This window comes from Aquarana catesbeiana, linkage group LG08 (assembly GCF_042186555.1).
Source record: "Aquarana catesbeiana isolate 2022-GZ linkage group LG08, ASM4218655v1, whole genome shotgun sequence".
Classification (NCBI taxonomy): domain Eukaryota; kingdom Metazoa; phylum Chordata; class Amphibia; order Anura; family Ranidae; genus Aquarana; species Aquarana catesbeiana.
The window spans coordinates 112,883,389-112,902,486 of NC_133331.1; the positions used below are offsets into that span (position 1 = coordinate 112,883,389).

The following is a 19,098-nucleotide window of genomic DNA, read 5'->3' on the forward strand; positions in this document are numbered from 1 at the left end:
GGCACTTTGTCCGTCGGATTTGTGTACACACGATCGGAATTTCCGACAACGGATTTTGTTGTCGGAAAATTTTATATCCTGCTCTCAAACTTTGTGTGTCGGAAAATCCGATGGAAAATGTGTGATGGAGCCTACACACGGTCGGAATTTCCGACAACAAGGTCCTATCACACATTTTCCGTCGGAAAATCCGACCGTGTGTACGGGGCATTACAGTTTAATTTTTCTTTTGATATCCCTGAACTCTATGATAGAACATAATTGTTTATTTCCACTCAAATGTGTGTTTTGTGAACCACCATTTATATTTCTGTCCTTGTCCTGGGAATGTTGATCAGATACGTCTGATATGTTAGATAATTGTGTTTAAGTTATCAAACATTAAAGGATAACTAAACCAAATAACAAAAATGACATATCTTGCAGCTTACCAGTCCATAGATGTGGTGGCTGCATGTATTTTCTTTTTTTTCTGGATTAAAAACGTTTTCAGCAAGTACAGAAAATAATGGTTGAAATTTGGTGCCCTTTTCACTACCTGTGAGTTTGGAGTGTAAGTGATAGCATTTATTGGCTAATTTAGGTTATTAAAGATGCAAGCTTTAGGGATAACTTACATCTCCTTTTCAGGCTTTGTACATTTCTGAAAAGTGGTTCTGAAATTTGCACACAGAGCTACAAGGAAAGGAAAATACATTTATATATTAAAAAAATTATAATATATATATATTTTTGTTGACACACTTTAGTGTTATAGTGTAAGAGATAAAGATCAGAAAAAAGGTACAATAGGCATGTCAAGCGACTGTCCTTTTGAACTGTCCATCATTTTGGTCAATTAATTGATATTGATTGTCCATACCTTTCTCACACCATTCCTAAATGCTCAAGCTGGAGAAATTATTATTTTTTGGAGCATTCAATGTGGCAAACAGGAATGCTGACAGTTTTTAAATGCAAAAAGCTCAACCAACTGGTAAATTACTTTCCCGAGCAAATAGAAATAGCACTCAAACATAATTACATAAGTAAGAATTATGGTTGGTGAACTGTATGATAAAGGGGCATAATATCCATTTTCTGGTTTTCCAGTCAAAAGGAAATTCCGTGGTTTGCAACAACAGCTGTAAAGGAAACTAGTGTTTTGTTTTGGGGTTTGTAAAGGTAACTGGACAGACACATTCTAATTAAAATGACCCTATTAGCTTTAGAAGCAATAGTCAATAAGCAATTTAAAAAGCCAGGTTAAAGAGACCTTGTCACTGGAACTAATATTATACTTTTATTAAAGCCCAACTGCCCTAGTGGTAAACTGTTCTTCAGCCTCCTCATGTCCAATGCAGGTCTATGGGCTCTGCATTAGTTTGATTATGTCAATTTGCAGATGGAGAAGAGGCTACTGGGACTGGTCTAGCAGCATAAGGTAGCCTGCTGAAGTGGAGAATCAGGAAAGCAGAAATGATTTTCCAATTCTCCTATACACAGTCAGGTCCATAAATATTGGGACATCAACAGAATTATAATCTTTTTGGCTCTATACACCACCACAATGGATTTGAAATGAACAAGATGTACTTTAACTGCAGACTTTCAGCTTTAATTTGAAGGTATTTACATCCAAATCAGGTGAACGGTGTAGGAATTACAACAGTTTGTATATGTGCCTCCCACTTTTTAAGGGACCAAAAGTAATGGGACAATTGGCTGCTCAGCTGTTCCATGGCCAGGTGTGTGTTACTCCCTCATTCCCATTTACAAGGAGCAGATAAAAGGTCCAGAGTTCATTTCAAGTGTGCTATTTGCATTTGGAATCTGTTGCTGTCAACTGTCAATATGAGATCCAAAGAGCTGTCACTATCAGTGAAGCAAGCCATCATTAGGCTGAAAAAACAAAACAAACCCATCAGAGAGATAGCAAAAACATTAGGTGTGGCCAAATCAACTGTTTGGAACATCCTTAAAAAGAACGCACCGTGAGCACAGCAACACCAAAAGACCCGGAAGACCACGGAAAACAACTGTGGTGGATCACCAAAGAATTCTTTCCCTGGTGAAGAAAACACCCTTCACAACAGTTGGCCAGATCAAGAACACTCTCCAGGAGGTAGGTGTATGTGTGTCAAAGTCAACAATCAAGAAAAGACTTCACCAAAATGAATACAGAGGTTTCACCACAAGATGTAAACCATTTGTGAGCCTCAAAAACAGGAAGGCCAGATTAGAGTTTGCCAAACAACATCTAAAAAAGCCTTCACAGTTCTGGAACAACATCCTATGGACAGATGAGACCAAGATCAACTTATACCAGAGTGATGGGAAGAGAAGAGTATGGAGAAGGAAAGGAACTGCTCACGATCCAAAGCATACCACCTCATCAGTGATAGTGTCATGGTGTGGGCATGTATGGCTGCCAATGGAACTGGTTCTCTTGTATTTATTGATGATGTGACTGCTGACAAAAGCAGAAGGATGAATTCTGAAGTGTTTCGGACAATATTATCTGCTCATATTCAGCAAAATGCTTCAGAACTCATTGGACGGTGGTTTACAGTGCAGATGGACAATGACTCGAAGCATACTGTGGAAGCAACCAAATTTTTTTAAGGGAAAGAAGTGGAATGTTATGCAATGGCCAAGTCAATCACCTGACCTGAATCTGATTGAGCATGCATTTCACTTGCTGAAGACAAAGCTGAAGGGAAAATGCCCCAAGAACAAGCAGGAACTGAAGACAGTTGCAGTAGAGGCCTGGCAGAGCATCACCAGGGATAAAACCCAGCGTCTGGTGATGTCTATGTGTTCCAGACTTCAGGCTGTAATTGACTGCAAAGGATTTGCAACCAAGTATTAACCACTTAAGGACTAGCCTCGTTTTGGATTTTAGGTGTTTACATGTTTAAAACAGTTTTTTTTGCTAGAAATTTACTTAGAACCCCCAAACATTATATAAGTTTTTTTTTCTAACACCCTAGAGAATAAAATGGCGGTCATTGCAATACTTTTTTTTGCACTATATTTGCGCAGCGGTCTTATAAGCGCACTTTTTTTTGGAAAAAATGCACTTTTTTTAATAAAAAAATAAGACAACAGTAAAGTTAGCCCAATTTTTTTTATATTGTGAAATATAATGTTACGCCAAGTAAATTGATACCCAACATGTCACGCTTCAAAATTGCGCCCGCTCGTGGAATGGCGTCAAACTTTTACCCTTAAAAATCTCCATAGGCCACGTTTAAAAAATTCTACAGGTTGCATGTTTTGCGTTACAGAGGAGGTCTAGGGCTAGAATTATTACTCTCACTCTACCGGTCACGGCGATAACTCACATGTGTAGTTTGACCACAGTTTTCATATGCGGGCGCTATTCGCGTATGCGTTCGCTTCTGTGCACGAGCTCGTCGGGACGGGGGTTTTTTTTTTTAAAAATTGTATTTTTATTATTTATTTTACATTATTCTATTTTTTTTTACACCGTTTAAAAAAAAATGTCACTTTTATTCCTATTACAAAGAATGTAAACATCCCTTGTAATAGAAAAAAGTATGACAGGACCTCTTAAATATGCGATCTGGGGTCAAAAAGACCTCAGATCTCATATTTACACTAAAATGCAAAAAAAAAAAAAAAAAAAAAAAGTCATTTAAAAAAATATGCCTTTAAGAGGCGTGGACGAAAGTGACGTTTTGACGTCGCTTTCGCCCAGCAGTGTCATGGAGACGAGTGGGCACCATCTTAACCTCACTGGTCTCCAGACACAGCACTGACAGAATGCAATCGCCTTCGCCGCTACCGACGGCTCCGGTAAACGGCACGAAAACGGGGATACCAGGGTTATGGCAGCTAGCTGCTGCCACAAGAACGTTATCCACCGCCAAAGTTTGGACGTACATCGTCGTGCGGCGGTCGCAAGTGGTTAAAAAGTGAAAGTTTGGATGATTTTTAATCTGTCCCATTACTTTTGGTCCCTTAAAAAGTGCGAGGCACATATACAAACTGTTGTAATTCCTACACCAGTCACCTGATTTGGATGTAAATACCCTCAAATTAAAGCTGAAAGTCTGCAGTTAAAGCACATCTTGTTCGTATTATTTCAAATCCATTGTGGTGGTGTATAGAGCCAAAAAGATTAGAATTGTGTTGATGTCCCAATATTTATGGACCTGACTGTATAAAGGAACATTTTACCCTTGCAGTACAGGTGCAACCCCCTTGTAAGGTAACATTTTTACTTTTCCAAGGGTGCAACTTTAATACTATAGAGCTTTATTTGACATTTCTATTGCCGCTTCTGGATTTTATTCAAAGACTTCAGTTATGGGAAAATGAGAATGTGGGAGTGTGTGTCAGTGATTTAGTGGTCAGGGGGAGAAGCAGCCAGAAAGCAAAGAATCCAACACACCTGAAAGTGACAAGTTCTTCTATTTTTTTCATCTGTCCATAACTAGAACTGTCAGTGCAGCCTTGCCCCAGTGTCCATTGCAGCCTTGTCAGTGCAGCTTTGCCCCAGTGCAGCCCTGTCAGTGCAGCCTTGTCAGTGCAGCTTTGCCCCAGTGCAGCCCTGTCAGTGCAGCTTTGCCCCAGTGCAGCCCTGTCAGTGCAGCCTTGTCAGTGCAGCTTTGCCCCAGTGCAGCCTTATCAGTGCAGCTTTGCCCTAGTAGAGCCTTGTCAGTGCAGCCTTGTCAGTCCAGCTTTGCCCCAGTGGTCAGTGCAGCCTTGCCCCCAGTGTCCATGCTTGGACAGATCGCCGCCGACATACACATAGCATGTAGTTTTAAATATGGCGCCGCCGAGTTCGGAGGGATTCGGCGGAGCTGAACAAGCGCCGCTGAGATACACATAGTCGAGTGTACTTGGCTCTTTCCGGCGCCGCTCCCAGTCCTGCCCAGTCCCGCCCTATGATGGACATAACACAGGTCCAATGGCGGGACTGGGCGTGACTGTGAGCGGCGCCGGAAAGAGCCGAGAACACTCGACTATGTGTATCTCGGCTCCGCCCAGTCACTGTGATATCGGCGGCGCTCGTTCAGCTCCGCCGAGTCCCTCCGAACTCTGCGGCGCCATATTTAAAACTACACGCTATGTGAATGTTGGCTGCGATCGCGGCGATCGCTCCGATAGCTCACAATTAGCGGGGATCGGCGTATAACACGCACCCACAATTTTCTCCTGATTTTAGGGGAAAAAAGTGTGTGTTATACGCCGATAAATACGGTAGTTATTATTAGTTAGTTATTTAGAATTTTCAGATTTCGTTCTTTCGAATTTTTGGATTTTCTTTCTTATTTTCAGATTTTTGAATTTACGAAATTAAGACTTTTTGAATTTACGCATTTACAAATTGCGATCATAACGAATGAATCGAAAAAAAAAGAAAAACGAACGAAACGTAAACAGAAACGTACAAATTTTTTAGCAGTGCACATGTCTATCCATAAATAGATTTTTTAATTACAAATAAAGCTTTGTAACATTAACTTAAAAATAGTAATTTTCCCCATTCAGCAACAAGTTCGATTATCTCTTCCAAGCAGCACATACTCACCTTCCATTGCTTCCTTACTGCTCTGTTTAGCTGCCAGGAGCAGGGGTGTCAGACTGTGTAAGCTGTGAATTACTAGCATTATTGCTTACACAGGGCTCCTTCTCTGTGACAGGGCTGGTGCTTGGAGGTGGGAGAAATACGTCCCATAGAGCTGCAGGAGAGCAAAGGGTAGGTGAGTATGGGCTGCTGAAGAGGTGGGATATGGCTAAGGCAAACCTGCCATGCCCTGTATGAAGAAAACACAGGTTTGCTTTAACAAAAAATAACTTTGAATATGCTGTATGATGATTGTAGTCACAGTCACTGTCTTAGTGGTTAGCACTTCTGTCATGTAGCCCTGGGATCATCGGTTTAAATCCTGGTCAGGATACTACCTGTATAGGGTTTGCATTTTCTCCCTGTGCATGGGTTTCCTCCAAGTACTCTGGTTTCCTCCAGAACTCCAAAGACATGCTGGTAAGTTAGTTGACGCCTGTCTGTCTAAATTAGCCCTCCCTAGTATACATGTGTATGTAATGTAGGATACATAGGATACCTTAGATTGCAGTGACGACCCATCCATAGGAGGCGCAAGGGCGCTGCCCCTCCAAAGCTAGTGACAAAAAATAAAAAGGGCCTTTAAAAAAGAAAAAGAAAAAAAGGTCCTTTAAGTGCACTGTGTTCGGGCGCCAGACACAGAGCACTATGGGAAGTGTGACGTCAATGCAATTGCATGATTTCAGACCAGACGCTTCATTTGTGGGGTTTTGTGCTGCATTGTGGCGCAGTGCTATGCACCGCAACACTCCCATTCATGTACCTTCATGTCATTCTTCACTGTCTATGCTTTGATTGTCAAGTGGTGCGTGGAAATGACAGTGGGCTGGGTGCTGGAGCGAACGGTCACATTATTCCCACAGCTGTGGCATTCACAGACAGCCTCTCCTCTTGTTGCATTTTTCTTACCACACAAATAGCAACGCAGCCAAGCCATTTCCACGCACCACTGTGCAGGGTCCTTTCCTGCTTTTCGGCCCCAGTGGGTCCTCTGGCTTCCCTTCCTCCGGGTTGGTGTTGTGTGGGCGTGGGGGAGCTGGACCAGCACAAACGGGTCAGGCATTTTCCTGTTCTTGAGGTATGCCTGCATATTGAACTCTGTGGCTCAAGCAATTTGGAAACAACTCCTTTTGGCACCTCTATGTTTTTAAACAATTGTGACTTCCAGTCTATAATACTGAGTTTGTTTAAACTATACCCCTGAAGAAGAAGGATTACATTTCACACCAAAATGCGTTGGGTACAGGAAACACTAGTCTGTTAGATGTATTCTGATTTGTATGACAACACTGGAATGTTTATTCTCAACATTTTTTTTTATTAAATGTGTATTTTTCATATTTCAATAAATACCTTTCATATTAGAAAATACCTTTTTACCATTTGGTGCCTTATATACTACCTGTGGTAATGATCTATATACTACCTGTGGTGCTGATCCATATACTACCTGTGGTGCTGATCCATATACTACCTGTGGTGCTGATCCATATACTATCTGTGGTGCTGATCCATATACTATCTGTGGTGCTGATCCATATACTATCTGTGGTGCTGATCTATATACTATCTGTGGTGCTGATCTATATACTATCTGTGGTGCTGATCTATATACTATCTGTGGTGCTGATCTATATACTATCTGTGGTGTTGATTTATATACTACCTGTGGTAATGATCTATATACTATCTGTGGTAATGATCTATATACTATCTGTGGTGCTGATCTATATACTATCTGTGGTGATGACCTATATACTATCTGTGGTGATGACCTATATACTATCTGTGGTGATGATCTATATACTATCTGTGGTGATGATCTCTATACTATCTGTGGTGTTGATCTATATACCGTATATACTCGAGTATAATGCCCCGTACACACGGTCGGATTTTCCGATGGAAAATGTCCGATCGGAACGTGTTGTCGGAAATTCCGACCGTGTGTGGGCGCCATCGGACATTTTCCATCGGATTTTCCGACACACAAAGTTGGACAGCAGGAGATAAAACTTTCCGACAACAAAATCCGATCGCGTCAATTCCGACCGTGTGTGGCCTGTTCCGACGCACAAAGTGCCACGCATGCTCAGAAGAAATTCCGAGATGGGACAGCTCGTTCTGGTAAACTTATGGTTCGCAATGGATACAGGACTTTCGTCACGCTGCAATGTTACAAATGGTTTAATACAGCGCACTTTAATGTTGATTCTTTTTTTGTGTTTCTCTTTTTTTTTTTTTTTTTTTTGGTGATTTTGATTTGTACTCCCGAAAATGTTTGTGTGTGTTTTTTGTGACAAGTTACCACAACACCATTGATATGTTGTTCTATTTAATCTGTAGGAGATTGTTTGGTGTTGTTGTCCCTTGTTAATTTCACATTGTACTTTAGAAATGTACCTGAATTGTCACCAACAAACTGTCCTTTTTGGATGAAAATACACACAGGAGAGTAGAATTTACCTAAAAAATTTTATTAAGGGGTCACAACTAAACAAAGAGGGAGGCAACGCTGGAGAAACTGCAGAAGTGGGTGAAGCCTTGTACCCCCAGGGCAGACATCAATTATTTAAAAGCAAAATTGGTGGCCTGAGGAGTCCATATCTAAGGGAGGGCAGTGTGGTCCAGAAGTCCCAGAGATCCGGAAAGCAGCAGATGACATCTGTGTCCCCAGGCTGTGGTCATACGAGAGACTGCATCTTCTGTCAGATCAGACTGAACCCAGGGTCATCACTCTTTGGTCTTCCTTCCACTCTTCCTTCCAGGCTGTGGCTGTGGTGGTGGAGTTGTGGCAGCAGGAGGAGGAGGAGGATCGTCGATCTCAATGACATCCATCTTGGGTGTTAGTTCCCCACTCACCCCCTTACGTAGGACTTTATAAATAAGGTCCTCAGAGAGCCTGCGTTGGCCCTCCTGCATGCCCTACAATTTGGTGGCAGCCATGCAGGCAAAGGCCTCTTCAGGACTGGGGAAGGCTCGGAGGGACGCAGAAGCCTCCTGGATCAGCCTGTATGCTGAATCCTGCACAGGACTGGGAGTCATCTTCCTGGCTCGTTTATGTGGCAGGCGGAGGGGAGGAACCTGAGACTCAGTCAGGCTGCGACTGGTCCCAGGCTTCTCTTGGCTGACACTTAGCCCCTCCTCCTCCTGGCTGCCACTAATCCCCGCCTCCTCCTGACTGCCACTAATCCCCGCCTCCTCCTAACTGCCACATTCCACAACCTCCTCCTGGCTGAGGTCTTCCTGTGTATGAAAAAGGGACATAGTTTTAGTATTTTTTTCATCAATCACACACAATTTTCACCTCCTGACTGCTGCAAATGTTAACAAATATAACAGACTATCCTTCTGAGCCCAGCAGTTTTCATTCTTGTCCCAATTTTGGGTGCCCACTACTGTCTATTGATATGTAAAACACTTTATTAAATCAGCAATTAGTGATCAATAATAACATCTAATAAACATCATTTATTTATTGACCAGAAATCAGTAGAACAATGCTATACCTGACTCCAGCTGGGCTCCTCCACTTCTTCCTGGCTGGAAGGCCCAGGTTGGACATCAGAAGCCTCAGCTGGTATGGAAGGAAGCGTGGAAGGAAGAGTGGAGAGGGATTCCCTGACTTCAGTGTGGTCTGACAGAAATCGCAGTCTCTCATAGTACCACAGTCTGGGGACATAAACGTCATCTGCTGCAGCTCCGGATCTCTGGGAATCTGTGACCTTCTTGCGCTCCCTCAGATATGTGCTCCTCAGGCCACCAATTTTAGCTTTTAAATAGGGGATGGTTGCTGTGGGGACCACCGGCGTCACCAACTCCAGCAGTTTCTCCAGCGCTGCCTGCCTCTTCTGTTTGTGGTTATAGTGGGGGTGTCTCACTTGCCACAGACAGGGCAGCACCCTGTACTTGTCTATGAACAGGGGCAGGAAATTGTGGTCGTTGAACCCATCCATTTTCTCTGCAAGACACAACACAAGACAAACCCTAATGTCAGGCCAAACTCCCCTAATCTTGTTACAATATAGGCTTCCATTTCGAAGCAGTATAGGCCCAAGTTTAGATCCTACCTTCGTTAGCACGATCGGCGTCTCCGATGCTCCTTCCTCCGCTCACAGATCGTACGTAAGACAAACGTGTGTTACGCTTTATACACACTGCGCATGCGTATAACTCCGCCCGCCCCTGACGTTCTTTCTAGTCTATTCCCCGCCCCTTTTCGTTCGGCGCAGTGGGGGAAGAGCACATGGCGGATAGACAGCAGGTGCGTGCTAATTGTAGCAACGAGGAGGAGGAGGAGGAGGGAAGGCCGGAGCCTGAAACGTCCCGATCCAGAAGGAGATTGAAGGACTCAAATATGTCCTTTGGGGAGATGTTGGAAATGGTGGACATCCTGAAGAAGGCCGACTATGATGGAAAGTATGGGCCTTACCCCAACCCCAATGTCAGAAAGGCCAAGATCATGGCGAAAGTGGTCAGGAGTCTGCACCGGAAATTCGGGGTACGACGATCGAATGATCAGCTCAGGAAGCGGTGGTCGGACCTGAAATTACGAGAACATGAGCAGTACAGAAAGATCCGGAGAGTGCTGCAAAAAAGTAAGTAGTTGTCCTGTGTTCCTATTCTTTATGTTTATTACGTTCGTGCTGCTCCATGTGCTTTTAGGAACTGTTGTACAGTTTAAAATGGCAACTTTCATGTTCATGGGCACATTATTCGTTCGGATCACACATTTTTCTTTCGGACTATAAAATACCATTGTTTAGCCCATATGCATTTGGCCAGCATTTTGAGGCCCTATACTTGTCTTCAAAGAATTGGGTTGTGTAGATGGCTTTGTTACTAGAATGAAATGCCAACTAGATTCTGTGTAAGGAGAGGACACTGAGCAGCTGTTTTCACATCTGGACACTGGAGCACTAGTGTGGGACACAAGAACACCATTTTTATTAGGGGGGCCACACAGGTGCTCCAGTGTATACTATAGGGGGGTCTCCATCTGGGAAGCTTGTACCAAACAGGTAAAGTATTGCAGCTTGACAAAGGGCATTTAAAAAATTACATCTTGGAACTCTGCTAAAATAGACAATTGTACCCCACTTCCAAGCAACGTTTCCTATTTATAGTTCTGCCATCAAATATCTGTGTGCTAATTATACCATTTTTGTTTTACATAGGGGAGAAAAGACTCGGAGGACACCCCTCATCCGAGGAGACCAGAGACCCCCCACCTCTGGAAGAAGGTGAAATCCCCCCAACACAAGCTGAGCAGGAGGATGAAGACGTGGTGGAACTAGTCACCACAACAGGTGAGTGTCTGCGACCACAGGCTCAGATAAGAGATGGATGGCGGCATTTTTTGTAAACCAAAATTATTTTGGGGTTCCTCTCTTTTTAGGTGATCGTGAGGTTGTGGATGAAGATCCTTTCACATCCGAAAGTGCCCAGATCCTGATCGGGGAGATCATGGGGTGTAATTTACAATTGGAAATCATCAAGCAAAACATCAATGATGTTATTCCAAAATATAAAAACATCATTGATGTTTTGGGGCGAGTTTAAAACCCCTCCAAATCACTTTCTTCTTTTGTGTGCTAAATGTTTTTGTGATTTTTCCCAAAGCCAAATTTGGAGGATGCACACAGTGTGTCAACATGTGCTATCTGCCATCACGGGTGATCAATGGATGCGTTTTGGGTGTGCAACCCCTTCCTCAATAATAAAGTAGCGGTGAGGAAGGGGTTTCTCCCCCAAAACACATCCCTTGATCCCCCGTGATGGCAGCTAGCACATGTTGACATTGTTAAATTGGTGTGCATCTTCCAAATTTGGTGATTTCCCCCCATATGAACGCTATATCAAACACAGTTCCTAAATACTGATGTCTGATATAGCCTTCAGGCTTTACCTAATGTGAACTTTGTAAGATCAAGATTTGTGTCTTTCTTGTTGGTTTTACACAGGCCTGTTTTCTATAAAATGCACATTTTGATTTTGTATAATGCCACCACAAAAATTGGTATACAACAAACATGTTGGTTTGTCAGAAAAATCTTGGGTAAATGCACATGTGATTGTGCAGGTATTAAAAAGATTGTTCATCAAGAATGTGTGGATTATTGTCTCAACGCTACAACGTTTTTGGGGTGATGTAATTGTTGTTTTATGAGAAAATGGGGGTTATTTCCTAAGGGCAAATCCTCTTTGCACTACAAGTGCAGTTTCAGTGCATTTGCAAGTGCACTTGTAGTGAAATGTGTTTTTGCATTTAGTAAATAACAGCCAACAGTGCTTTGTATAATAAGGTTACACAATCACGCCATTTTCTGGACTCCACACATTTCTGTCAGGGTCAGCTAAAACAAACACAAGCAGTAAATGTCCACCAAGAATTTTTATTTTTTTTTATTATAAAAAGGCTTCACAGATTGTCTGGCATATTGATAGCCCCCCTACCCGCAAAGAACTCCAGGTAGCGTAACCGGACATCACGGGCACTCGGGGAGGGCAAGCCAGGACGGCCACTTTCAAGCGCCGTCAGTGTGGTTTGATGCATCATTCCGGCCTCAGGCCCAACTGAGCCAGCATAGTTGGCAGAATGTTTTCTTAAAAAATTATGGAGAACACAGCACGCCAGTATTATATGGTTCAGTTTATACTCTGCCATATGGATAGGTGTCAGAAATAGGCGGAACCGGCTGGCCAGGATTCCAAATGTGTTCTCCACCACTCTTCGGGCTCTGGCCAGCCGGTAATTAAAAACCCTCTGTTCCGGGGTGAGGGTCCTCATCGGGAATGGCCGCATCAGGTGGTCCCCCAGCGCAAACGCTTCATCAGCAATGAACACAAATGGGAGACCTTCCACATTGTCCTGTGGAGCTGGCAAGTCCAAGCTGCCATTCTGGAGACGCCTGTAGAACTCCGTCTGGGCGATGACTCCACCATCGGACATCCGGCCATTCTTCCCCACGTCCACATACAAGAAGTCGTAATTAGCCGACACCACCGCCAACATCACTATACTATTAAACCCCTTGTAATTATAATAGTACGACCCCGAGTTAGGTGGTGGGACGATGTGGACGTGTTTCCCATCAATTGCCCCTCCGCAGTTAGGAAAGTCCCACCGCTGGGCAAAGTGGGAGGCCACAGTCTGCCATTCCTGTGGCGTGGAAGGAAACTGTTGAGGAAAAAACAATAAACATTACTATTTTTTCACAGAAACATGGCAAGCAGATTAGACACAAACATTCTTGGGCAACCTCCAGATAGCATTTATTAAGGGGAATTTAACAAGGCCAAAGTATAAGGTACACCTATCATATTCCCACTCCCCCCCCTCTCATGGGCCATTTCTAACATTTTAGGGGGGGGGGACTCTTGGACAGGTAACCCTCTTCACTTCATTGAGAGATGAATGCCTAAATACAGGGTATTACTTGGAACAGCCCCTCCTTAGTTACACTATTGGCAGCCCACTGGACAGGTAAGAAGTGTCATAATACAAAGATATAAATACACACTGTACACATTTGAGGACATTTGGACATTCTGCTATTACCTATCAAGATAATAGGATACAAGAACTTTAAACAGTACCATTGGAAAGTATACAGGCAGGCCCTTGCACTACATGCTTTGGGGAATTCATCCATAAATCTGACCACTAAAGAGATGGTTATAGTGTGTATGGGTTTGGCAAAGTCAGCAGATAGATGATTGAGGATAGAGAATTTGGATCAGCTGACCTAGCAGTTGGGGGGAGGGAGGGTTACTAAAAATTATTTGGGGACACCACAAAAAAAGCCTCTGGCACTCTGCCTGAATTTAAATCAAAAATTACATTTACAAACATTTTAGGGGGTGTTTGGGGTAAAGCACTACTATGGAGCTGATACAATACATTGTTAAGTGACTACATGAGGTGAATATGGGGCCAAGAGACACCATGCTGGGGAGGTTATTGAAGGGCAAATATGTATGAAGGACCTAAAATAATAATTACATACAAATCCAGCAGGCATGAGAACAAAGGGGACATTCACAGCATATTACAATCATGGTAATTAGGGAATGAGGAAATAAATACAATATATTAGCAAACATTCAATACAATAAAATGGGATATAAAAGGATAAAAATCTTACCTTCATATACTCCTTCTGCAGGACCTGGATGATGGCAGAACAGGTCTCTGGGATAATGATACCCAGAGCCTGGGGGGAGATGCCTGTCGAGAACTTCAAGTCCTGCAGACTTCTCCCTGTGGCCAAATACCGCAAGGTAGCGACCAACCTCTGCTCCGCAGTAATGGCTTGCCTCATGCAGGTATCCTGCCTGCTAATATAGGGGGTCAGCGAAGCCAACAGACAGTGAAACACGGGGTCCGTCATCCTGAGAAAGTTCCTGAAATCATCAGGATTATTCTCACGGATCTCATGGAGCAAAGGCATATGAGAGAACTGGTCACGCTGAAGCAACCAATTCTTGGTCCATGAACTCCTCCCCACCCTGTTCATGGACTGGACTTGTGTCAAGGTCAGGACCCCAACACCAAGCCCCCGCACAGCACGAACTCTACGAGGAGTACGCATACGAAACATGGCTAGAAAACGGTCGGCTGCTCAGAACGTGGTAACAGAACGCACTGAAGAACAGCAAGGCCTGTGAAGAGCGACCTGAAAACCAGTAACAAACGAACAAGAATACAATGACTACCTAAAGTCACGCGGAACTTGCTTGCACGCACTGAAGAGCAGATACAAACCCACAAGCACAAACTGAACGGCAGAAAACGATCTGAAAGCCACGAGTCTGAAAAAGCGCGAATCGTCTCTCACCAAACTTTTACTAACACGAGATTAGCAAAAGGAGTCCAAAGGGTGCCGCGCTTGGTTCTGAACCGGCCTTTTCTAGTCTCGTCGTACATGGTGTACGTGACCGCGTGGTTGCCAATATGAAATTCCGACAACTTTGTGCGACCGTGTGTAGGCAAAACAAGTTTGAGCCAACATCCGTCGGAAAAAATCCTAGGATTTTGTTGTCGGAATGTCCGAACAAAGTCCGACCATGTGTACGCCCTATAAGTCAAATTTTTCAGCCTTTTTTTTGGGCTGAAAGTGTCCCCTTCGACTTATACTCGAGTCATCACCGTCTGTCTGCATGATCAGCGTGTCATGCAGGCAGACGGCGGCCGGCGGGTGATTATAGTGTTCGGAGGCTATTCAAGCTTTCAAAAGCCGCGCCTCCTGCTCCTCTGTGATAGGCTGAACAGCTGTCAGTGTACAGCCTATCACGGACATTCTCTCACCCTCGGCCGTGGTATGAGAATGAGAGAATGTCCGTGATAGGCAGTCAGCGGTCAGCCTATCACAGACGAGGAGGAGGTGCGGCTTTTGAACTGTAGAATGGCCGCCGAACAGTATCATCACACGCCGGCCGCCGTCTGAGGATAGAGATCGCCACAGGGAGGCTGAAGATCGCCACAGGGAGGCTGCACAGGACACAGGTAGGCTGCACATGCACACAGGACACATGCACACAGGAACACAGGACACACATGTACAGGACACACATGTACAGGACACACATGTACAGGGTACAGGTAGGCTGCACAGGACACAGGGAGGCATGCAGCTGCAGATGGGCATTGTTGACCCTCTGCATTTCTCACCCTCGTCTTATACTCGGGTCAATAAGTTTTTCCCAGTTTTTTGTGTTAAATTAGGGGCCTCGACTTATACTCGAGTATATACGGTACTATCTGTGGTGCTGATTTCTATACTATCTATGGCGTTGATCTATATAATATCTGTAATGCTGATCTTTATACTATCTGTGGTGCTGATCTATATATTATCTGTGGTGCTGATCTATATACCCTATCTGCGATGCTGATCTACAGTCAGGTCCATGAATATTGGAACATCGACACAATTGTAATATTTTTGGCTCTATACACCACCACAATGGATTTGAAATGAAATGAACAAGATGTGCTTTAACTGCCGACTTTCAGCTTTAATTTGAGAGTATTTACATCCAAATCAGGTGAACGGTGTAGGAATTACAACAGTTTGTATATGTGCCTCCCACTATTTAAGGGACCAAAAGTAATGGGACAATTGGCTGCTCGGCTGTTCCATGGCCAGGGGTGTGTTATTCCCTCATTATCCCATTTACAAGGAACAGATAAAAGAGAGTTCATTTCAAGTGTGCTATTTGCATTTGGAATCCGTTGCTGTCAACTCTCAATATGAGATCCAAAGAGATGTCAGTATCAGTGAAGCAAGCCATCATTAGGCTGAAAAAACAAAACAAACCCATCAGAGAGATAGCAAAAACATTAGGTGTGGCCCAATCAACTGTTTGGAACATCCTTAAAACGAAAGAACGCACCGGTAAACTCAGCAACACCAAAAGACCCGGAAGACCATGGAAAACAACTGTGGTGGATGACCGAAGAATTCTTTCCCTGGTGAAGAAAACACCCTTCACAACAGTTGGCCAGATCATGAACACTGTCCAGGAGGTAGGTGTATGTGTGTCAAAGTCAACAATCAAGAGAAGACTTCACCAGAGTGAATACAGAGGGTTCACCACAAGATGTAAACCATTGGTGAGCCTCAAAAACAGGAAGGCCATATTAGCGTTTGCCAAACAACATCTAAAAAAAGCCTTCACAGTTCTGGAACAACATCCTATGGACAAATGAGACCAAGATCAACTTGTACCAGAGTGATGGGAAGAGAAGACTATGGAGAAGGAAAGGAACTGCTCATGATCCAAAGCATACCACCCCATCAGTGAAGCATGGTGGTGGTAGTGTCATGGCGTGGGCATGTATGGCTGCCAATGGAACTGGTTCTCTTGTATTTATTGATGATGTGACTGCTGACAAAAGCAGCAGGATGAATTCTGAAGTGTTTCGGGCAATATTATCTGCTCATATTCAGCAAAATGCTTCAGAATTCATTGGACAGCGCTTCACCGTGCAGATGGACAATGACCCAAAGCATTCTGAGAAAGCAACCAAAGAGTTTAAGGGAAAGAAGTGGAATGTTATGCAATGGCCAAGTCAATCACCTGACCTGAATTCGAATGAGCATGCATTTCACTTGCTGAAGACAAAACTGAAGGGAAAATGCACCAAGAACAAGCAGGAACTGAAGACAGTTGCAGTAGAGGCCTGGCAGAGCATCACCAGGGATGAAACCCAGCATCTGGTGATGTCTATGCGTTCCAGACTTCAGGCTGTAATTGACTGCAAAGGATTTGCAACCAAGTATTAAAAAGTGAAAGTTTGATGGATGATTGTTAATCTGTCCCATTACTTTTGGTCCCTTTAACCCTTTCATGACTAAGCCTATTTTTGAAATTTGGTGTTTACAAGTTAAAATCCATATTTTTTGCTAGAAAATTACTTAGAACCCCCAAACATTATATATATTTTTTTAGCAAAGAATCTAGAGAATAAAATGACGATTGTTGCAATATTTTTTATCACACGGTATTTGTGCAGCGGTGTTTTAAACGCAAATTTTTGGAAAAGTGACACTTTCATGAATTTTAAAAAATCCAAACAGTAAAGTTACCCCAATTTTTTTGTATAATGTGAAAGATGATGTTACGCCGAGTAAATAGATACCAAACATGTCACCCTTTATAATTGCACGCACTCGTGGAATGGCGACGAACTACGGTACCTTTGAATTTCCATAGGCGACGCTTTAAAAAAATTTTACGGTTACCAGGTTTGAGCTACAGAGGAGGTCTAGGGCTAGAATTATTGCTCTCGCTCTGACGATCGCGGCGATACCTCACATGTGTGGTTTGAACACCGTTTACATATGCGGGCGCGACTTCCGTATGCGTTTTCTTCGCTGCGCGAGCTCGCGGGGACAGGGGCACTTTAAAAAAACCCCCCATCCCTCCTTTACACTTCAAAGTATTCAGATCGCCGAAAACGGCGATTCTGAATACTGTGTACTTTTTTAAATTCGGCGCCATTGGCAGCCGAGTAAACGGGAAGTGACGTCATGACGTCGCTTCCGCATTTACAAGAAGAAGGCTGGAACGAAGCCGCTCGCAGCTTCGTTCCAGTCCGCCCCCAGCCGCCGAAGGCAGCGGACCGGACACCGGGCCTCCCGATCGCACGGGAGGCCCGGTAACAGCGGCGGGAGGCGGCGGGAGGGGGGGGATGTCCCCTCCCGCTCCTCCGGTATAACAACCGAGCGGCTTTTAGCCGCATCGGTTGTTATATTCGGGTAGCCGATCGCCCGCCGAAAACAACGGTACCGGGATGATGCCTGCAGCTGCGGGCATCATCCCGGTATAACCCCGGAAAGCCGAGGACGCATATATGCGTTCGGTCGGCGGGAAGGGGTTAAAAGTGGGAGGCACATATACAAACTATTGTAATTCCTACACCGTTCACCTGATGTGGATGTAAATACCCTCAAATTAAAGCTGAATGTCTGCAGTTAAAGCACATCTTGTTCGTTTCATTTCAAATCCATTGTGGTGGTGTATAGAGCCAAAAAAAATTAGAATTTAGAAGTGTCGATGTCCCAATATTTATGGACCCGACTGTGTATACTATCTGTGGTGCTGATCTATATACTATCTGTGGTGCTAATCAATATATCCTATCTGTGATGCTGATCTACATACTTTATCTCTGATGCTAAGCTGTATATTGTCCTATGATTCTGGGGCTGTAAACTCTGTCCTGTGAGTCTGGGGCTGTATACTCTGTCCTGTGATGCTGAGCTGTATACAAGTCCTGACACTATGGGTGGAAGCAAGTGAAATACAGGGGATGAAGTGGGTGGATTCTATAAGGGGTGGGGCTTATGAGAAGTGGGAGGTGTCAAAAAGTAAGGCCGGGGCCTGGCACCCCCCCATCCTAAAACTTCACCAGCCGCCACTGTTAGATTGCAAGCTCCTTGATGGTGGAGATTCATGGGAATGCACAATATGTAAAGCACTGTATAGATTGTCAGCACAATAAAACCATCTGTAATACCAAATATTATACAGTATCAGGGATAAGTATATCCATTTGAGCAAAGAGTATTTTTGCTTTTGTGAGAAGAATTGCTTTCTTTTGTAATTGTACCTTTTATTTTTATCTTCTTAAAGTGATTTCTCTCTCCTGAGCCTGCTCTCTGCTTTAATAAGACACAGAGAGCGCCGCTCAGCTCCGCCTCCTGCTTCCACCTCATTGGCTGTGATTGACAACAGGAGGAGCCATCTGATCTCAGCCAATCAGGAGGGAGAGTCCCGGGAGAGCCTCAGGTCTCATGCACATTGCTGGATCAAGATCAGGCTTAGGGAATTATTATGGGGGAGCTGAGGGGAGAGCTGCACTCTGAAGGTTTTTTTTACCTTTATGCATAGAATATGCTTAGATGTAATATATACTTTTCATACATTTCACATACAAAAAAACTCTCAGTTGAAATAATAAACCAGAAGTCCCCTGGCTCGCTATATGAAACAAAATGATTAGCCTTGGT

At 43.8% G+C, this 19,098-nt stretch overlaps 1 protein-coding gene across 2 annotated transcripts in view; it reads left to right on the forward strand.

The window, feature by feature from the left end:
- The window catches only part of LOC141105289 (putative neutral ceramidase C), a 137,431-nt gene that overhangs the window by 31,886 nt on the left and 86,447 nt on the right, over nt 1–19,098 (forward strand). The gene's annotated exons all lie outside the window — the stretch shown is intronic.